Here is a 10,524-nt window from a genome sequence, read left to right as displayed (position 1 = left end):
ACTCTCGAAATGCATTTCTGCAAATAAGCTGCATATGAATGTGAAGAAATTGTGTGTTTGTTTGCAAGAAAAAAACTATTTTCTCTCGAATGAATAACTTGAGTCAGCAGAGGTCCTAATTTTTTTGTAACCAGCATACGGTAATCTCAAAGTGTAACGAAATAAGATTCTAATTTCAGGAACATCCACATTGATTCGCGCACCTTCCTAGACAACGATTTGCCATGCAAAAGCTGCAAAAGATGTATCTAGACATAATACTTCAAGCACTTTGTTTTCACTGGGCTTTGAATACACTGGAACCGAAGAATGCCATTTTCAAGGTATTAAAAACCATGAAATTTTCTCACAGGAATTTTTGCATCTTTTTTATTCGCGTGGACATACAGTGTAAATTCTGGTTATCAGATGTCGGAACTGAAGAAAACTAAGAGCAATGAACTCAGCAACTGAAATCAGAAGTGTGAGAAATGAATGGCACCCTCTGTTGTATTTGTTTGCCTTCCTTTCTCTCCTATGATCTTCACATTCAGAAATCCCCAAGTACGTTTATTAGCAGTCACTCTTTATGCCAAGCACCCACGCCCAGAAGAGGTCTAAAATTTACGGTACGAGCTACTTCACTGTATGGTACCCTTCCACCCATTTTTACAGCTTATAAATATTGTGCTGAAATATGAAATCGCTATAAAACTTGCATCCTGCGCGACATTACATTAAATGTGCTGGTTGCAGTTCTGCAGCGTTGTTTCTCCCTCACGTTCAAGTGAAAAGGCAAAAAGAACGCTCCGAGACTTACTCTCACACAACCATTACTTCTGGGCCATGTCGTCGCACTAAATGGTCACGAGCATTCTTTGGAAAACTATAGCGGCACATAGGGAAACCGACATTGCATTTGCACCGACCTTCTATTTCTAATAATTAAACGAGACCTAATTAGTACATTCGCTTCGGATGTAGAACATGTTGTCATCCTCTATAACTGCAAAAATATTATTTCTCTAAGAATAAAATATCAGTCCATGGACATGCTATATGCACTGCACCTACTAGAAATTAACCAGTGCTTGCTGAAAATATACTGGTATTTGTGTCTTATGTGATCTATGGCCCACATTTTCTTTTTGACCAGCTATGCCAGTGTGAGAGCTCCTACGCCAGACTAGCTAATTCCTCCTCTTTGTCCTCTATGTGGTCACATATATGTTACGCTACAAGGAAGCTACCTGATACCACCGTACCAAAGAGGTGAATTTACATGAAGACAATCACATAGCAGAGTGAATAACAACCACCATTATTGACTTAGTTTGCTTGGTCGATGACAACTGAAGGTGGCATATTTCTTTCCTCAGATTTTTTTTATTGTTTTGTTCCAGCTAAAAACAGAAGCCATACACTGAGCAGCAGGGCATAATAAAACCCTCCATAAGCATCACTTTGCCTCTTTGGCTTTGGCAAGCGTGACTTTGCCTCCACAAGCATAACTTTGACATAATTGCTTTGTGCCGTGATATAGGGTACTATGACTGTGTTCGCAGTACGATTTAAAACGTTGGCACCTATAGGGCTAGATTGTAGTCCCTTATTGCGTGCAAATATTCTGATGCCTGCAGAGCTGTAAGCTGTTCTTCCGGGTGAAAGAAAGCTTGAAGACTGCATACGTTGTGGCTCACTGCCAAAGAGATGGGGTTGGAGAAGAAATTACTGGACATAAAGCACAGTGAGGCATGCTCCACCCAGGCCACAAGGAGGTACACAATTAATTTGAGCCACCTTCTGTTAATGCAGCAAAAACACCTATTTCCACTGAAAGAAAGACTGTTTTTTTTTCTGTTGTGGTTGAAGGGCACACGAGATCATAATAAATTGTTTCCAAAAGCTGTTACGTCGCATTCTGACATGATCTGAGCCAATATGGTCAGCTGATGCTATAAGACCTACAGAAAACACATGCCAGCAGATTCTGAACATGCTATAGGAGAGGGTATGCCCTTGAAATGATGAGATTTGTTCACTTTCCAGATGACTTCAGGTATGTGAAAACAATCATAAATGTTGACAAAGCTGTTATGAAGCAGCGACTGCAATTAATCTGTAGAACTGGACAGAACGGTTGAATGCAGAATTTGTTCAAAGTGTGCTATAGCGTCATACAGATGGGATATGAATGAGCTGACGAAACATTTTTCTTGCGTAAGAGCAAATACACCTGTAGGTTCTCAAATTATTTTTTTCTTTGCTTCCTAGATGGCCTCAACTCACGAACAAGCTGCAGCACATTATGGTGACAATTTTTTTAAATTTTTCTTAAAGAAAAATAAACCTCTAGATTTTCAATATGTTGCAGGAGAGGACTAGTTATACAAATAAGGGAAGATTTCTTTTAGACGACCTATATGTGAATATACTATCTGAAAAAAACAGTAATTTTTTGCAAGTGCTAGTTATTCTCAAACACATGGTTAAACAATGAATATAGATCAGCTTGATATTTTTATGTGAAGCTAATCACAAGCAATCAGTTACAAGCATAAATAATCTGGGGCTCCTTCAAGAATGCTAATGTATCAGAAATTTATTGTAAACTTGACTCCAAATGTGTTCCTTTCTCGAGTTCTCACCACGTCACCAGATTTATTCTCGTTCTACATACCCTTTGGGATGGCAGAGCCGTGGTTCCCCTCTAACACCAGGCAAGGAAAGCGCACAAATGATGCATATGTAGACGTCAGAAGGAAGCTCGTAAGGGACAACTTCATATTTCGGCACAGTTTAATGTGCCCCCATTGTTCAAGAAAACAAAATGATGAGTTACAATCGATATATGCATCATCTAAAAAATGCACACAATTTTTTTCAGTGATATTTAACAGAGTCAAGCTACATCTCTGGCTGGTTTTGGCTGGAATAGCCCAGGTTGACAGTTACACAAGCTGATGTATGTCAGCACTGAAAATATAAAGGAAAAAAGGCAATTTAAAATGCCTCACTCAATTTACTACTTTTCATAGCTTACACCTTGACAGGTGTTTTTTATCCTAAAATGGTTTCATTGCCAAAATCAACGAGAATGACCATCATCACATTAACAAGTTTCAACTGTATACCAAGTAATAACAAACATGTGCTTACTTTTTCTGCAATCAAGATGTAAATTACATCGTTGAGTTGCAGGCTTCAGTGAAAAATCACTGCTGAGTGAGTACGGCACTGCTAGTGACGCAACATGTGATTCCAGTGTCTTTCACCCCACCCCACGTTATTTCATGAGCAGTTGGCATCAGAATCAATCAGCTTGCATGATGCACTTATGAAGGGTAATTTCATGTGTGCCAATAAACATACTGCAGTGCTAATTTACAATGTAGTTTGTGGCTGTGGAGCACACTCATATTCAGTATGCCATGTGAACTAGGGGAGCATTTTCTGGCATAAACATTAGATGAGTGAAGACCCCCCAAAAATGTAACCACTGATTACGTGCATTTGACAACCCGCATTTTTATTGCTGAGAGGCTCTCTTCGTAGCAAGAGGGAAATGGTGCTGGCAATGTGGCGCATGTTCATAAGATGAAGAACCAGAGACACCGAAAAAAATTGACAGCATATCATGATCTCAATCATGTCATTGTGTCCGTGTTTCTGTCTCCTGTTCTGCATTTGTTAATCTTTTTGTGTAGTTGCTGGATTTTAGCCCAACAGCAGGGGTCAGCAAATAGAGCACATCCAGAACATGCAAGGCATACATTTCCTCATTCTCCGCATTCCTCATTCAAGTAATGTTGAAGAAGTAACCATGCGAAGAAACAATACAACAGTGAAGCTGGCTTCAGTGCACTACAACATGTAACAATATACAGTATGCCTCAGTGTTTCCCAAACCGTGTGTCAGGACCCCCATTGAGGCCACGATAGCCCAAACGGGGCCCAAGAGAAAGCAGATGAAGTGAGGGCAATATGCCACAAAACCAAGGACTCTATTTCTCTACGACGGCATTATATTGAAGTTGTTTTACAAAAATGCAAGTTCAGTTCAGCACACAATTAGTCGGGAAACAAGCTAACTCGCAGCAATGCTTTGAATCAAGTGTGCCGCAGTATCATGACGAGACCGTGGACCTACATCAGACGCTACTTGCACGCACTAGTATAACATTCATATTTCTTTATTTATTTCGAGAACCCCAAGGGTCCGGAGGACATTACATGGGGGGTGGGAACTGGAGCGTAAGATACATTTACAGCAACTTGATAGAAACAAACAAGCAAGCAGAACAGAACAACACAATTAGCAGTAAGTAAACAGGAAAATAAAGAAACGACGACAGTACAATCTTATATGAAAACAAGTATTAAAGCGTGAAACAGGGAGTTCGTTCACATAAGTACAGATAATTAACAAATATGATAAGGGGGAGGTGAAAAATTTCATAGCAACTGACATACAAGCGTGGTGGTCTTGTGGTTGGAGTGAACGGGAGAGGGTGTTACAAAATAGTGTATGGTAGATAATAGTTGCGAGAGTTGATGGGAGGTTGTTCCATTCGATGGCAGTTGAACAAAAGAATGATCTGGATAATGCATTGGTATTACAATGAAAGCATGTGACCTTATTAGTGTGGTGGATGCGAGGAAAAATGACACTCAGGCAGGTGATGGGCGATTGGTGCTGTGGCAAGATGAAAAAGAACCAATGGAAGAGGGCTAACTTGGCAAGACGGCGACGATGTTCGAGTGAGACGAGATTAAGGTTTGATTTTAACGCGGTTACAAGGGATCGAATTTGTAGTCGTTGGAAATGAAACGGGCAGCCCGATTCTGGATGGCTTCTAGGGCGTCACAGAGATACTTTTGGGGAGGGTCCCAAATAGGTGATGCATATTCCAGCTTGCTTCGTACAAGAGCCGTGAAGGTTAGGAGCTTAAGATGGAGCCCGCCAACCCGAGGGTGCGTCTAACAAAGCCTAGGGAGCGAGAAGCGTTAGTTATTATGTGGTTGATGTGCTCGTTCCAAGTTAGGTTGGAGGAAAGGTGGATTCCAATATATTTGTAAGAATCTGCTCGGGTTAATGTGATATCACTTAGAGTGTAGGGGAAGGGAGGAAGGCAGGAGACCCGTCTTCGAGAAAACGACAAAATGCGACACTGTGCAATGTTCAGAGGCATTTGCCACTCATTGCACCAACGCCGGATTAGTTAAAGGTCGCTTTGTAAGGTTAGTTGGTCAGAAGGAGAGAGGATTTGCCTGTACACTACACAGTCGTCAGCAAAGAGACAAATCGTGGAAGATATGCCTGAAGGAAGGTCATTTATATAGATAAGGAAAAGGAGAGGGCCGAGGACTGAACCCTGAGGGACACCAGAAAGCACCGGTACATCTGGGGATAGGTGGTTGTTGCAAGTAACAAATAACGTGCGATTAGTCAAAAATTGAGCTATCCAATGGACGACATACGGGTCGAGGTTAAGCAGATAGAGTTTGTATAGAAGCTTAGAGTGCGACACCATATCGAAGGCCTTGCGAAAGTCTAAGAAAGCGGCGTCAGTCTGATGATTATTGTCCGCGTGGAGAAAGATGTCGTGAACAAAACTGACTACTTGAGTTTCACATGAAAAGAGGTTTCGAAACCCGTGCTGCAAGTGATAGAAGAAGCATTTTTCTTCAAGGTACTTAACTACGTTGGAGTATCCGTTCGAGAATTTTACATACTATAGATGTGGCAGCTGCCTGATTTGTGAATCGTGACAATCTTCTTCATCTTCCAGCATGCGGTATGGCAGAATCTTGGAGTAACTGAGTAAATATGCAACATAGAATCTTGCTGGAAATAGATCTCGTGTTGTATAGAACCTTCGGGTTAATAGTGTCCGGACCAGCACTCGACGACAGCTTAAGTGACTCAATGATTTTACAAATACCATGAGTGCTGATATGAATGGGGACCATAGGTGACAAGGCGATTACTGATAATGGAGTTTGGGTGTACCCGTTATCGGTGTTGAAAACGGATGAAAACAAGGAAGCGAAAGCGTTGGCGCAGTCGCTGTCGGCGGGTGTCAGTTAGACTGATACGGTGGGATTTTGGTGGAGATAAGATTTTCCAAAATTGTTTTGGTTTATTCGTCAAGAGAGACGGGAGGTCGATGATAAAGAACTTATGTTTCGCTTCCTTGATCGAGCACCTGTCTTCCCGTTCACAGTAGTGAAATTTAGCCCATGATACGTTGTCGCCAAGACGCTTTGCTTTCCTGAATAAGCGCTTTTTCTTGGTTAGCAAGATTTTTTCGTGAACCAAGGATTGTGATCATAAGATTTCACTCTTATCTTTGGAACATTGTACTCGGTAAGGTAGTTTATGTTGTCACGAAAGAGGGAGCAGTTATCCTCAATGGAGTGAGGCAAGGTGCCATGAAATGAATTTTCATACAGAGCTTCAAGACCCTCGTTGATGGCTTTGAAGTGAGCTTGAGCATAGTCGCATATGGTTTTATCGTTGAATTTATGAACATTTGGACTACTTGAAGAGATATCTTAGAAAATGGTCACTGAGACCATCAGTGACATGCAAAGAAGTGATGTGCTCAGGATGGGAGGTTAAAACCAAGTCAAGGGTTGACTGCGTGGCATGAGTTATTCGGGTAGGATGTGGAACGGCATGCGATAGATTAAATGTAAGGCATAAATCCACAAACAGTGTCTCTTGTGAACTCCGGGAAAGATTGCCGTGGAGCAAGTCCCAATTTATTGACCGTATATGTATCAGCGTATATTGAAGGTGTATATTACTTATTATATGTATCAGGGCAGATTTCAAGCTTCCTGAGCGCGCACAGACGGTGATCTCAGTTGTCTCGCGACGTAACAGACGGAGAAAGACACCGGCTGACACACACAGCCATCCGGAAGGCTATGGCCACCTTTGTTGATGCACCCACGAATCCACAGGAAGACTGCCGAAGCTCTCCCACTCGTATTAAGTACCTGTAGCTTGAACTACAAACATTTTAGTGCACACTCCACGAAACGAGAACAGCTGATTGCTGCTTTCATGGGCGCGGCCATGCGAGCGGCCATGCGAGCCGAGAAGGACCGTTCAACAGAGGAGCAATTTTAGGTAAGTTCGAGCGTGGCGCCAGGCGTCGGTGCAACAATTTCCAGAGTGAACCGAGTTCGATCAGCTCAGATAACAATTTTTTCATTCTTTTTCTTTCTAGTAATATTTATCATTCTTTTTTATTCATTTCCAATTCTAATTCCAATTCCAGCTCAACCGCTCAGCGCGCTGACACTAGTGCAACGTAGAGTCAATAAATCTTTCGCTTCCTCGCTTCCCTAAGGAGAAGGTGTACTTGAAGTATATTCCTGTTGTGTGATTCCTTTTTTCCCTCTCTACGTTCCAGAAACATACGGTTTCTGAGCCAAGACAATATAGTTGCGAGCGCAGTTGACTTACAGAAGTATCCCATACAGATCCCGTACCGTGAAGGCCACCACCCCAAACGTGGTTGCCACGGTTTCGGTTTTGGCCATTTGCATGTCAAAATTCAGGGATTGATATTTTAATACACGTACGCGTTTCAGAATTTTTAAACGTGGATTTTAACTAGGACAGTCTCTGATATCGGTATCTGGCTTTTGGTCAAGACGTCCTTATTAGAGTTAATTAATGAATTTAATTGATTAGTCATCCTTATTAGTCATTACAGTCTCTCTTGGAAAAGATACGCGCCCGTAGAACTCAACTGTGAAAATGACGTGCTCTCGTCACTTTTTTTATAAAAGTTTGTCCCCCCCCCAAGCTGAAACACACACACACACAAAATAAACGGGGTGCCACAAACGCATACTTTGTGGTCGTAGCCATATTTTAATGGAGATTTTTTTAAAAAATAAAACAACTAGGACTATGTGTACATTAGTTTCGCACGTACGCGTACGCGAGTGGAGGAAAACCTTATCTGCAAGGTATTTTGGCATTCTAATTTGCATAATTCACTAAGATGTATTTTTTTTGTGTGTGTGTGTGTGTGAAGCTCTTTTTCTTTCTTCGAGAAACAGAAAGAGCAGAATTGCTGGCAATCGGTTTAGATATGAGATGAATCCTTCATCTATATGCTTCAAATTATTATCCCCAGAGGTGACATTTGTTTTTAGTGCACCGTTTCAGATTTTCCATTATCGAGATACTTCGCTCGCACTAACTCGGAAATCGGCAAGGGGGAGCGAGCCCTAACCTAACTTAACCCAACCTAACCTAACCTGAAGGAGAGCACTGCTGGACATGGAGTTAAAGATTGAGAAGTACGGCATTTTCAAAGAGGTCCTCGGAGGGAAAATTCGAGGGTGGGGGGTGGGGGGCAGAGCCAGCACTGTGAAAACCCGAGGAGCGGTGGACTGTTCCCCCTGCCCCCACGTTCCGATTTATACCGAAACTAAACAGGAACAGCTTTCCAAGCTAGGGCTCCGGAACGAACCGACAACAAGAAAGAAAAACAAGAAAGAAAAAAGAGGAAGGAAGCACAAAAAAGATATATTCGCTTGAACCGCAACGGGTCAAAAAACATTGCAAACTCGTTTTTCTTGTGCCAGTCATCGGCATTTTTAGCAGCTTTTCTGAACCGTGATGTGGATTGCAGGCCCAAATAATCACAAATGAGCAAGCACGCATCCTCGCTGCTTAATTTTTGGTCACTTTACGTCGTTTGAAGTGCAAATTGTTGCGCCTACCACTAGCGCCATATTCGCGTTCAAATTGCTCCTCTGTTGAACTGTCCTTGTCGGCTCGCATGGCCGCGCCAATGAAATCGGCAATCAGCTGTTCTCGTTTTCTGGAGTGTACACCAAACTGTTCACGGTTCAAGGTACAGATACTTAATTCGGGGGGGGGGGGGGAAGCCTCGGCGGTCTTCCTGTGGATTCGTGGGTGCATCAACGAAGAGGGGCATAGTTTTCGGGATGGCTGTGTGTTCGACAGCTGATATCTGTGCGCTGAACTAACTTCTATTTTTTAAAAACAACTTCAATATATTGCAGTTGTAGCTTGATAGTTTCCTTGGTTTTGTCGCATATTGCGTTCATTTCATCTGCTTTTTCTTTTCGCCAACTGGTGTAACCCCTGCTTTGACTATTGCGGCCTCCCTATGGTTTATGTGTCAGTTTTGGAAACACTGATATTGTTACATGTGACACATTGTAGTGTACTGCAGCCAGCTTCACTGTTTGACTCATAATTTGCACGGTTACTTCTTTAATATTATTTGGATTACTTTCATCTGATACTGTACCATTAAATAGGATAGAAATTCATTATGGTTCAGAATTATTTTTCCTTTGCAATGTTCCCACACTGATCTTGATGACAAGTTGTCTCTCATTAAATTCCTTTTGGGTTGTATTTCACACTGCTTACAGCATAATGTGAGAATGAGAAAATGTATGCTTCACATGTTCTCAGCATCCTCTACAGCAACTGCTCCTGGGCTTAAAATCCAGAAACTACACACGAAAAAAACAAAACAAAAAAAAACTGTAGAACAGACGACACATCAAAAAGGACACGACAAAATGATTGGGACTGTGTTATGCTATACTTTTTTTTTTGTGTGTGTGTGTCTCGGGTTCTGCATTTTTGTGAACATGTGCCATGTTGCCGGTCCCCTTGCCCTCTTGTCACAAAAACACCCTCAGACATAAAAATGCAGACAAAAAAGTAGAGAACTCCAACTTAACATAACAAGAGAGAACAAAGATGGGGACACAGGAAGCTTCTAGAGTCTCGGAACATACGCAGTGACCCCTCGGTTTTTAAGAAAAACCGTGGCCCTTCCCCGAACAATACTCCCATCTCCTTAAATAATGACCGGTTGTGCAATCGGTCATTCAGTTTGGCACTGATGATGTCTGTCGCATGACGGATGAAACGTCTGAGTAAACCTTGTTATTTTGTTATGTTAAGTTGGAGTTCTCTACTTTTTTGTCTAGTTATGTCGTCTCCCGGCTTTTGGAGTACTTTTGCATAAAGATGCAGGTTGTGAGAGGCACATAAACACTGCTTACATTGCTAACCTGTCTATCACAAGACATGTGAAAGGATTGCCAAATTAAAATTCAGTAATACAAAAATGATTCTGAAATACATAATTCCAATAGAAGGGAGAGTAAACATTGGAATAACAGGTAAAGGTAAAGCACTGAAGTGTTGGCATTCTTCTGATGTGTATGATATACTGCTCTATTTAACCCATGACATATATGTTGTCAAACATTAACTTCTTGCATTCAACATCAAGATGCTGTACCTATTCCATCTAAGCGACTCGTCTTTACACGGACACGTGGCACACCATTTTGGCACAAAGATTTGATATCTCTGCTTGTTGGACATATCAAGCAAATACTGTGCCAAAATTGTGTTACCTACATGACATACTGCTTTGCTGAGATATGTTACGGAAGAAATACTCCTGAAGCGATTAAAGGAAGTGCATACGAGTACATATGCTTTGCAAAGTTGTTCCA

This window comes from Ornithodoros turicata, chromosome 5 (assembly GCF_037126465.1).
Source record: "Ornithodoros turicata isolate Travis chromosome 5, ASM3712646v1, whole genome shotgun sequence".
Taxonomy (NCBI): Eukaryota; Metazoa; Arthropoda; class Arachnida; order Ixodida; family Argasidae; genus Ornithodoros; species Ornithodoros turicata.
This window is presented reverse-complemented; position numbering follows the sequence as displayed.